The following is a 12,248-nucleotide window of genomic DNA, read 5'->3' on the forward strand; positions in this document are numbered from 1 at the left end:
CACACCGCGCCTCACCGACAACATAAAGGTCGAGTGAGGAACAGGTCGGTAGCTGCATTCTACACAGCCGAGTTAGTGATATACTGGCCGAGCGACTGTCTGTCAACTTATGACGAGACCCAGCTACCTGTCATATAGTACTCATTTAGAAGTTTGTGCCGTAAAGGATAGAGAATATCCCGCCGAAAAATTGTCCTTTAAAAACTTCCAGCCTATCAAGTCAGAGATTGACGGGCTCGTTTAAGCAAAGGTGTCAGAGGCACTTTATGACATGTCCTTTCTTAGGCAAGCTTGGGGAAATGCATGCATAACGCAATAATGAGACTATAAAAGAGGGTCTCCATCTATAGATGGAGGTATGTGATATTTCTTATTTGCACACGCTATTTGTTACAGTTCACAACTACTACATTTTTCTTCAAAACTGAGCACTAACTTGAGCGTCGGAGGGCCAATACCGGGAGCCCCTTCCTTGACTCGACACTAATGTTCCTTGTGTTAGAGAATAACACGGAGTCTTCGATGAGTCAACAGTAGAATCACATTCCTAGTTCACCGTCTTCATCGATTTTAGATAGTATCAAATGTTATGGATTCAATCAAATAATTAATTTAAATATTAGTGTTTTTTTTTAAAAAAATCATAGTTTATTTTTTTAAAAAAAAAAAGAAAAGAGGAGAATGCATGAATGACTAAATGCTATCATTTTTGTAAGTTAAAATGCTTTTAAATATAATAAAAACCTATGAGAACTCCATAGACATAATTTTGTAAGTACTCATTTTGACTTAAACACATAGAAGAATAAAAAGATCAAAATGTGTTGTTGTATGTTTTTATTTATAATTTACTAGAAAGATATTTCAACTCATGGAAAGACGTGCATAGTAAAAAAACTAATGCATGAAATGAAAATCCCACGGTGAACAGATTGCGTCTACATAGTGCATGCCGTCAAGCCCTAATTAAGTGCAACCTAATTTTTTATCTGAGCCAGTTGCTTAAACTAATTAACGATCGAAGAGACAAGAAAAGCAATGGCAGGTGCAAAGGACCGGCCACATCCGACAGTGTGGGAAAGAAAGTTCATCGAGTATGACAATTCTGGGTGGGTTTTGGTCCATAATTCCGCACACTACGCTGCGTCTTGTCTGTGGCCGTGTTTTGTGCTGCAACAGATTTAATCGGTGAAGGAAAAGAAAAGAAAAGGAAAATAAGAAAAAGATTATGGAAGAGTTTCCTAGCAAGTCCCGAGTGGCCAATTAAGGATGATTCAATGGGGTACCAGAGCCCCAAACATTCTTTTCAAATCAAGCGGATTGAAATCCTACTGTATGAGTTGTGATGATGGAATATTGGACTATAGTGCAACAGTATAAGAAGAAGAAGAAGAATAATAAGAAGAGGATAAAATAGAATGTGAGAGTAATACTAAATTTTATTGTCCATTAATATTTATCCTAAGAACAATATAATATATATAATGTTTAAGAAGTACTTGATCACTTGATAAATTAATAAATAACAGAATTATTCTAAAAAATATTCTAAAAATTATAACAGAATTATCCTAATACTAATTTGATTTGATTTAGTGATTTGATCCGGCCAATCTTGTTGATTCTCTTTTATTTCCCCTGTGCCGACAAACTTAACGGGAGATCTTTGACGTTGAGTTTACTTGCTAACTTGTTCAAACATTGTCTAGATAATAGCTTAGTAAAGATATCAGCGATTTAATTTTTAGCAGAAATATAAGAGACGGATTACTGTTGAGTTGTCACACGTTCACGAACAAAATGAAAATCAATTTTCATATGTTTTATACAAGCATGAAAGATTGAATTAGCTGTAAGATATGTTGCTCTCATATTATCGCACCAAATTTTTAGTGTAATATTTGATGCAAGATGAAATTTAGAAAGAAATAATTGAAGTCAAATAATTTCAGACGTTGTATTGGTTATAACTTTATATTCAGCCTCAGTGCTTGAACGAGATACCGTAGGTTGCATTTTCGAATTTCATGAGAAAAGATTTCATCTAAAAAATATTGCATATCCACTTGTAAATCGTCTGTCTTTAGGAGAGTTTGGCCAATTTGCAACGCTATATGCATGTAAATCTTAAGACGATTGACGATATAAAAGAAGATCATATAAAATAGTACCATTGAGATAACAAAGTATTCTTTTTAGTATTATCCCAATTTTGCTCAGTTGGAGCATGCATAAATTGACAACCATGATTTACTGCAAAGGTAATATCAGGTCGTATAATAGTGACATATTGTAAGGCTCCAACAATACTTCGATAAATCTATGGATCAGACAGAGCAGGAGAGGATGAAGTTGTAGAGTTGTTTATAGTAATTGTGTAGAAACTGGACGTGCTCCATCCATTTTGTCTCTTTGGAGAAGTCTAGTAATGTATTTGCTCTGAGAGAGAAGATAACTTTCCTCATGTGGAATAAATTCAATACTAAGAAAAAAATAAGCATTACCTAAATCTCGAGTAAGAAATTCTTGATTGAGAAGATTTAATAAAGTTGTGATACCCTTGTGATAATTGTCAATTATTAGGATATCATCCACATAAATTAGGAAAAATATCATTGATCCAACATTATATTGGTGGAATAGAGATGAGTCAGTTTTTGATCCAGAAAATCCTTGAGCTTGTAACCAATTAAATAATCAATGAAACCATGCATGAGGAGCTTATCAAAGTCCATATAAGGATTTCTTGAGTTGACAAACATGAGATAAAAATTGTGGATGAATGAACTTAGGTGGTTGATTCATAACTATAGTTTCCTCAAGATGACCATGAATAAAATGGATTTAAAATGTCTAATTATCATACAGGCCAATTAGAACTAACAACTACCGATAATAAAAGTATGATAAATGTAATTTTGATGACTATTAAAAGTGTTGGTCCCAGTAAACCAATAAGAGGGGGGTGAATTGTCTGTTAAAAAAAAATTAAACCTTTCCCGAATTACTACTTAGATTAATAGTAATAGTATAATTATAACAAATAAATTAAACAACTACAAAATGAAAGAAGAGGCAAGGAATTTTACTTGGTTATAACTTAGGTGGTTTTTAATCCAAGACAAATGAAAAACACTAAAAGTCTCATTCGATGAAGGCAGAGAAGCCTCTTACACTCGTTGAACGCTCAGACAATTTTTAGGAAATGAATACAAGAGTTGATATCTATTTTCTAATTCTAGGGGTCTTTTTATATCCCATGAAAAATTCTATCCGGGGCTGGAAGGCGCCTCCAGCAAGGCAGGAGAGGATAAGACTTTATCCTCGTCAACGACCACTTTTTGCCCAATCTAAGGCGCCTTCAAGCTGGAAGGCGCCTTCCACCAGAAAGACGCGAGGGCGCCTTCAGCAGCGTTGGAGGCACCTCCAGCAACTCCATTTTGCTCTTCCGTTGCTCAGTTCGTTTTGGTGATTTCGGCCAACCGAAATAGGGCTCACCCGAACGTATTTTCCATCCTTCTCCTTGACCAACCTTCCTCCCCGGTTCTCGTCCCTCGAACCGCCGCGTACGTCCTTCTTGTCTGTCGATGTACTCTTGTGCAGCACCTCATCCCTCGGATGCATCGAGCTCGTCGGCTCCCTTCCCATTCCATCCTTCTCACTAGATGCGCCTTCTGCTCGACTTCTTGTGTTTCTAAGCTCCCGCACACTTAGACACAAGGATTAAATACACAAAACCTAACTTAACTTGGTTGACCACATCAAAAGTACCACAGGGTACTAACAAAAAGTGTCATTGAAGTTAATACATAATTGTTGACTATATTCTTTGGCTACAAGTCGAGCTTTGTATCGTTCAAGAGAACCATCATCTTGATGATTAAGATGGAATACCCATTTAGAGCCCACATCATTCATGGATGGAGTACGTAAAACTAAGCTCCATGTTCCATTACGAAAAAGTACATCAAATTCTGTAGCAATTGCACTACACCAATTTGGATCCTTATTTTCTTATTAAAACAAGTTGGTTCAATAGATTTTGAAGAGATCACTAGCACTCGTGGAAGGGGATGTCAAGTTGTCATTGGTGGACAACACGTATAGATGTCACTTAATGGAAGCATGCGACGAGGAGCATTATCATCTGATTCACTTGTTGTTGGCAATAACGAAGTAGATTGATATAGTGATTTAGATGACGAAGTTGTGTTATCTGAGGATCCAAAACTTATGTTATCTTCGACTGGTGAGGCTTATGAGATTGAAACAGTAACTTGCGGTGATTCTAATGGTATAGGGGAGTTATTAGAGAGCTTCGAAGCAAGACATAGAATGTCATAACTTTTGACAATGTTAGGTGGCATCAAGAAGGTGCCACCTATATCTGGAGGAGAGATCGAAGAAGCTACTGAAGAAGGGAATAGAAACTCATTAAAAGTAACTGTCGTGAAATATAAATTCGTCCTGTTGGTATATGTAAGCAACGATAATCATGGTGCAAATTGCTATAACCAAGGAAAATACATTATAGTGAATGAGAGTCAAATTTATGTTTAGAGTAGGGGCGTAACCATGGATAACATGCGCAACAAAAAAATCGAAGGAAAGCATAATCAAGAGTTTAATTATAAAATTTTTCAAAAGGACATTTATAATTGAGCGATGGAGTAGGAAGTCGATTTATGAGATATATGATAGTGATAACAACTTCATCCCAAAATTTATACGGAACTGATGCATGATGGAGGAGTGTCAAAGCAGTTTCAACTGTATGTCTATGTTTTCTCTCAATAGAGTCATTTTACTCTGAAGTGTAAGGACAAGAGATTCGATAAATAATTCCACAAAAGATAAGATGACGATGGAGAGCTTGATACTCGCCTTCCCAATCAGAATGAAGAGAGATTATTTTACGATTGAAACACCGTTCAACTTATTTTTGAAAATGATAGAATATGTCAAATAAATTAGATTTCCTTCTCATAGGATAGAGCAAGTATATTTACTAAAATGATCGATGAAGAAAACTTAATATAAGAAACTTGGTTAGACAAGATAGGTACAAGACCCTAAATATCAGAATGAATTATTTCAAGTGAAAAACTAGAAACATGATGGGAAGAATAAAAAGGCAACTTATGACTTTTAGCCTTCATGCATGCCCTACATGAATGAAATGGAGTGGAGTTGAAGGAAATAGGTAAACCATACTTATTGATAATCGTCTGGACAATGCAAAGAAAAGGATAACCAAGTCGAACATGTCAAGCTGGTTTATTTGTGCATTCACTAATAAAAACTTCGATAGAAGAACTTTGAAGATATAATTAATAGAGACCATTTTTTATGCCACCATGAAATAAGATAGTATTTATTCCTATATCTTTTATAAGATAATGATTGTGATGAAATTTAAATATACATTGTTGTCAAAATAAAATTGACGTGTGAAAAGTAAATTTTTGGTAATAGATGGAACATGAAAGATGTTGCGCATATGAAAAGTATGATTAGATAAATGAATGTATGTATTTCCAAGATTAACAATTTGCAAACCTTAACCATCGCTTACTTGAACCGTATATGAGCCATAATATGACATTACATCTGTAAGGATATTATAATCTAATGTGACATAATGTGTTATTCCAATGTCAATATACCATTCTGTAGATAAAAACTCTAGGGGTTTATCATGAGTAGACACAGATGAGAGGGCTTTAGGACAGACTTGTGAAGCAGTTGATTGTCTTGAAGCTGAACCGTTGTCTACTTATACAGTGTCAGGACCATGATAGGAGGAGGTTTCTGTAAGAATGTCATAATCTGATGTAACGTGAATAGAGGGTCGTTAAGATAACAGATTTACCTTCTTTTTGTTTTGTAAAAATGTCATAATCTAATGTAACGTAATGAGTTGCTCCATAATCTGGATGTCATCCTCTAGTAAAATTTGAATCAAATATCTTATAACATTGATAAGCAAAATGACCATTCTTGAGACAAATCTAACAATGTCCTCGTCCTCGACCTTGTCCTTGTCCTTGTCCTCATCCTCGTTCACCTTGATTTTATTGATTTATCGTATTATCAATCTTGTAAGTCGTATGTCTCGAAAGAACAAGAGAATCTGAGACCCTTTGAGATTATAATTGTAGAAGTATCTCATGTGAAGAAAGTAAGTCATGAAGGGTATCAAGTGACACTTGACCTATGCGAGTAGTTACGCTAGGAATAAACTTGTCATATTGAGGCCCCAATCCTGCAAGAACATGTATTAGTAAATCTGGATATGAAATTGGATAGTCAATCGCAGCTAAATTATTGACAATGGTCTTGATTGATTGTATATATTCATTGATAAAATTGTCTCCTCTTTGCACCAATTGTAATTGCATGCGAAGTTGAAGAACACGTGCTTGAGAGTGTGAAGCAAAGGTTCGAGCAAGAGCTTTCCATATTTAACGAGAGCTAACAAGCCCTACAATTATAGGAAGTATAGGCTCATTAATTGTTAAAATCAACCATGTCATAATTAGTTGATCCTTTTTGCTCCATATAGCATAGTTTGAATCATCTTGTTGTGGTTTAAGAGAAGTACTATCAACAACTCTGAGTGTATCATGAACACGAAGTAGCAACAGAAATTGTATCTTCCAAAGCATATAATTATCATTGTTAAGTTTAATAGGTAAAGAAGATATGACATTCAGGATTAAGGAAGAGAGTGGTGCCGCAAAATTTATTTCTATGGCGGATGGTGGAAAAGAAAGTTTTGACATTATATATAAAAATAATAAATTGTGTAATGATAGCTTATCTATGATGGATGGTGAAAAGAGGTAGGAGATTAGGAGCAAAGGAGCAGCAAGTTCCTTCTTTGGTTGATAGAAACACTTGATATGGATATAGGCTGGCAACTACAGATCGTCGACATTGCACGAAGAGAAGGAGGTTCTCTTGTTGGATGGCGGTAGCAGAAGAAAGTTCGATGATGAAAAATGAGAGAAGGGAAAAATCAACGGCGGAAGAAAGTTCGATGATGAAAAACATGAGAAGGGAAAAATAAGGAGAGAGAAAAGAAAGTTAATAACATAAAACAAGAGCAGTGAAAAATTAGGAGAGAAAAAGACAAAATTAATTAAAAAATGAGAGAAGGAAAAGTAGGGAGAGAAAGGAAAAGTTAGAGAAGAGAGAGAAAACTTACAGTAATAGTAATAGAAGTTTAAATCATTTTAAGAAATTTAAAATTTCAATGATTCGACCTCAAGACGTGTCTCCGAGAGTGCCATAATAGAAGAGTAGCTTTGACTCTCATACCATTTAAGAACAAGAGGGCAAGAAAGAATGTGAGAGTAATAATAAATCTTATTGTTCATTACTACTTGTTCTAAGAACAGTACAATATATAATATTTAAGAAGTACTTAGTCAATTGATCAATTAATAAATAATAAAATAATTTTAAAAATTATTCTAATAATTATAATAGAATTATCCTAATACTAATTTTATTTGATGATTTGATTCGGTCAACCCTAATGATTCTTTTTTGTGATAATAAATCAAGTTGATTGAAACCCTACTGTATGAGATATGATGATGGAGCCCCGGGCTAGAGTGCAATGGTAGGATATCCATGTAGTCAAAGACGAAGTCAACAATGCCATATTGGAAAGGTGAAAGATGTGTGTTTACTTTGAAGGGCGGTCATAACATTGCCCACCATTCGCCCCTCATTTCTATGCCCCTTACCTCTTCATTAAAAAATTGAGGGGGAATCTCTCAAGTATTCGCAGTTTGATTCCTAACTACAATGTATTGTATAATATTTTTCTCCAATAAAATGATAAATTTGAGATGTTGGACTGTGAGTCCTTCATTCCCAAGATTAGTGGGTCTGAAAGACTGGATACCTTGTGCTTACAAAAAAAAAAAGTGTGTGATGATGGAGCCCTAGGTACAGTGTGATTATAAAAGATAGGATAAGCTCTTATACATCATCGAGAGCTTAAATTTCTCAATATATTATATACTTAGTGTTTAAATCACTCATAATGTTATGTTAGCCCTTTGTTAAGATCCATTTGTACTTTTAGATTTATCTGGGTAGTTTATAAGAACTTTTCGTGGAGCTGCATGTGTCATTTCTTAGTCAGTTCAAAATTAGATATCTTAATAATAATAAAAAAAGTGTGTGATGATGGTGTACTGCCCAGCAGTGAGACTCCATTACAGTTGGTTTCTGCTGCTGAAAGAAATGTTCTCGGATGATGATTTCCGTAAGTTTTGAAAAGCCTCAACACTAATTGAATGACTTACGGAAACATTCGTTTCAAATAGGTTGGACAAAAAAATAAACAGACGCCCATGATATCTGAATCATTAAAAGAATACTTTAAAAAAAAAGTTGAAAGGACGTTTATGAAATTTCTTATATCGAAAATTAATACTTTTATTTAGCATGTAATAGTTAATAACAGATCCAGTTCAACTTATCAAAATATATATAAAATACTTTTAATGAAAAATATTTTACCAAATTGATTATTATTTTTAAATTTGATCAAAATCGCTTCACAATATTAAGCAGTCACTAATTAACTGCTATAAGAAGTGCAGCAATCATCAGTTGACTGGCGGTCATCATTTGATTATTATAATAATTGTAACACTCGCAATTGATTATCTAATATTGCAATAATAATGTCAAAGATGAAATCTGTCGTCTCTCACAACTGCCTTATACCATTAAAAAATTAAAGATAATAATTGATGTCAATATTATTATGGGAATGATTATTACATGAACTCTCCTAATGGAAGTCCATGAGATAATTCTTCTTAAAATCCAAAATTGAATACTAAAAATCCAAAATTAAATAAAAAAAAAATCCAAAAACAAATATAATTCTTCTTAAAGTCAGCATTTTATATTAAAATCGAGTATATTTTCTATCAAAATTGTTCCTCTTATTTGTTAGGTATAAAAAGTCTAAAAACAAGTATAATTCCTGTTAAATTCAGCACTTTATACTAGAATCCAACACTCTATACTAGGATCGAGTATATTTTCTATCGAAATTAACCCTTATATTTTTCGGTACAAATAATCTAAAAATGAATATAATTCCTATTAAATTTAGTACATTAAACTAAAATTGAGTATATTTTGAGGTGAAAAAAGAATCGTATTTAATTTGATAGAAAATATACTAGATTTTAAGTTAATATACTCAATTTAAGAGGATTTATACTGATTTTTAGACTTTTGTACCTAAAAATATCATGGTTAATTAGATAAATATATTTGACTGAAGAGTGAAAATAAAGATTTTCATAAATGAAAACTACATGTAAAAATCTATTTGTCAATAAGGATTACATGCAAAATTACCCTTATTTTAACACTCCGCTCGTGCCATGGCGACTGGTAACCAAATCCAGCCGTTAATGTGCTCGAAGAGGCGAACTAGCTAGCAGACGTACGTGCTGCCCACTAACTCTCCATGCATCTTCCCTTCTCCAAGCCTTTTTAATCAGTTCTAACTTCAAATTTGCAGGTGCGGGAGTTCCCAAAAATAAATTAAAGCTACAGCAAGAGCAGCTAGCGAATCCACCATGGCTTGAATATTATAATTTGCTTTCATAAATAACTAGTGATCGAGGTAGACTCACTCACCCTCTATATATCTCACAATTCTTGTCTTCTTCAACACCGGACAAGAGCTTAAAGCTAGCTAGCTAGCTAGCTAGAAACATGCTCAAGTGATGGACGTACGTCTTTAAATTAATCTCTATTTCCCTCATAAAGTGTCGCAGGGAACCCTTGTTTCAAGGGTTTAGGTCGTCCACTCGTACTGTTGGCGAACCCGAGATGAGTTTTTGAAATGCTAGTTTAGTTAATTATTTGCAGACGATTGACCTTTGCTAAGAGCTGAGCCAGCAACTGATCGGTTTGATTATCTTAAATTTGAGAGGTTTCGTAGTAGACTTTTTAACCAGTGTATATAATTAATTAAATATATGTCGATCATGCAGTGTGAATTTATTGCCACAGGGCGTGCATGAGATCGTGCAGTAAATAACTCAGTTATTAATGGGAGAAGCTGCCCTTCCATTGCCCTGAAGTATAAATAAAGTGATAATGCTTAGAAAGTGTAAGTTTTTAAGGCTCCTCAATAAATGATCTTACGGTGCACCAGATATATTACAAAAGAAAGTTATCAACTCATAGTAATCGGGTACAATTTTAATTCGTCATGATCAATCAGTGCTTAGTGATGATCATAACATGCTACTGTATCTTGGGAACGTATGATTCAAGGGAATCTCAAAACACAATCGGAGATAGGACGATTTTGTTTCAAGGAAAAAACTACGTTAAACGCGGGTATCGACGACTCTTCCTTTCTCGACTAAACGACTTTTTCTTTCCAAACTCGATGACTCTTTGTTTTTCAACTTGGTGACTCTGCTTCCCAACTAAAAGGAACATTCGGCTTTTTCACTTCCCGACTAAAGGAACCATTCGGTGGCTTCCTTTTCGAACTCAGCTGCACTACGCATCCAATCAAATGATATGCATCTCGACTTCAAAGCTAACAGCTTAAGATTATCTTCTTAGATCACCTCACTAGGTAAATTAAAATTGATTTTGTATAATTTTAATTCAGTTAAAATTTCCTAATATATAGAATAGATTGTTCAACATAATATTTAGCACCAAAGGGAGTTTTGGAAGAACCAACATAGTCCGAATCTAGCAAGCGTTGAAGTTGTTTTTTAAACTTGGCTAACCTAAGAGGTGCCATGTAATAGGGTGTCATGACCAACAACGGAAGCTTCTCTAGAAATTCTTATAGCATTACATCTTCAGATGCTACAAGACTCACTCTCATTAGAGTTGGGAATATGTTATTCGTCATTCAATTCTCAACTAATGACAAGTAGCTCTTGGATCTAACTATAAACCTCACTTGAATTGTAGGATCAATAACACCTTGAACCCTACCTTGGTAACATTCTCTATCGCAACCACACGGCTGGTTTCTACAAGTATGTTGAGCGAGTTAGCTACTAGACGTTTGTCAAAGAACTCCAATCCTAACACCACTTAAAAGGTCATTCATCAACATAATGAAGAAGTCTAAGCTTCCACTTCATCGTCCAAGTTGAATTTAAATTTGACTTGGCAATGCCACCAATGGGTCTACCTCCATTATCAAATCTTAAGGTATAATCACTTAGTCTTGTCTTCAATAATAGAATTGTGAGTTTCTCCCATATCCATCATGACTCAATTTTTTTGTCATTAATGGTTGCCTTGAGTTAAGGAAAAAGTTATGACTTTAGTAGCTTCATCACTACAACATCTAGACGGTTAGTGAAATCTCTAATAATGGTTTAACATCTCCATAAGATCTATAGTTTATTAGAGAGTGTCAGATTTATTATAATAGAATAAGAGATCAATTTCTGATAAATATATATCTTAAAAAAATAAATCTCTCCTATCTCTTAGTTAACTTAACGATTGCTTATAAATTGACTTCATGATTTACTTTTCTTTACATAACCTGGAGACGGATTACGAGGGATGCATGAGTGAACATTAATCCCCTAATAATGAGCTTAACTGGACTACAACAATCATAGATCAAGAAATACTTTTTTAAAAAAAGATTTTAGAGAAATATCTTAAATCAATCCTAGGAAAGAAGCTATAAGATGGATAATGGGCCAAGTCTATTCTTCTCAATTGTACACCAAGGCCAAAATGTCAGCCCATTTATTATTGGGCTGAATTACTGGAATTAAAATCGACCTTCGGGGCCCAAAAGTATTTATGGTGGGGACCACAAGGAATTAAAATGTGGGTATCTTTTGAAAACTTGAATCCAACTCGCCAAGATCTCGCTAGGTCTTGCAAGTTGAATCCAACTCGCCCAGAAATTTTCGTGTTCCGACAATTGGAAATTTATTTATTTTTTAATTATCAAGATTCAAAAAAACCTTTCAAAATATTTAAACTCTTTAATTCTGATTTTCTTAAAACTATTTTTTTTGTAGGAAATAAAATAAAATGTATAAGGTGTTAATATGTAGGTATTATAATACTTAAATGTATTACGATCATTAGGTATATAATATAAAATAAGAATAACGATGTATGAAGGGATAGCTAAAATAATGAATTTTATTATTAAAATATACATGAATGTTTATTAATAAAAAATATTAATA

This window comes from Zingiber officinale, chromosome 6A, assembly GCF_018446385.1.
Source record: "Zingiber officinale cultivar Zhangliang chromosome 6A, Zo_v1.1, whole genome shotgun sequence".
Taxonomy (NCBI): domain Eukaryota; kingdom Viridiplantae; phylum Streptophyta; class Magnoliopsida; order Zingiberales; family Zingiberaceae; genus Zingiber; species Zingiber officinale.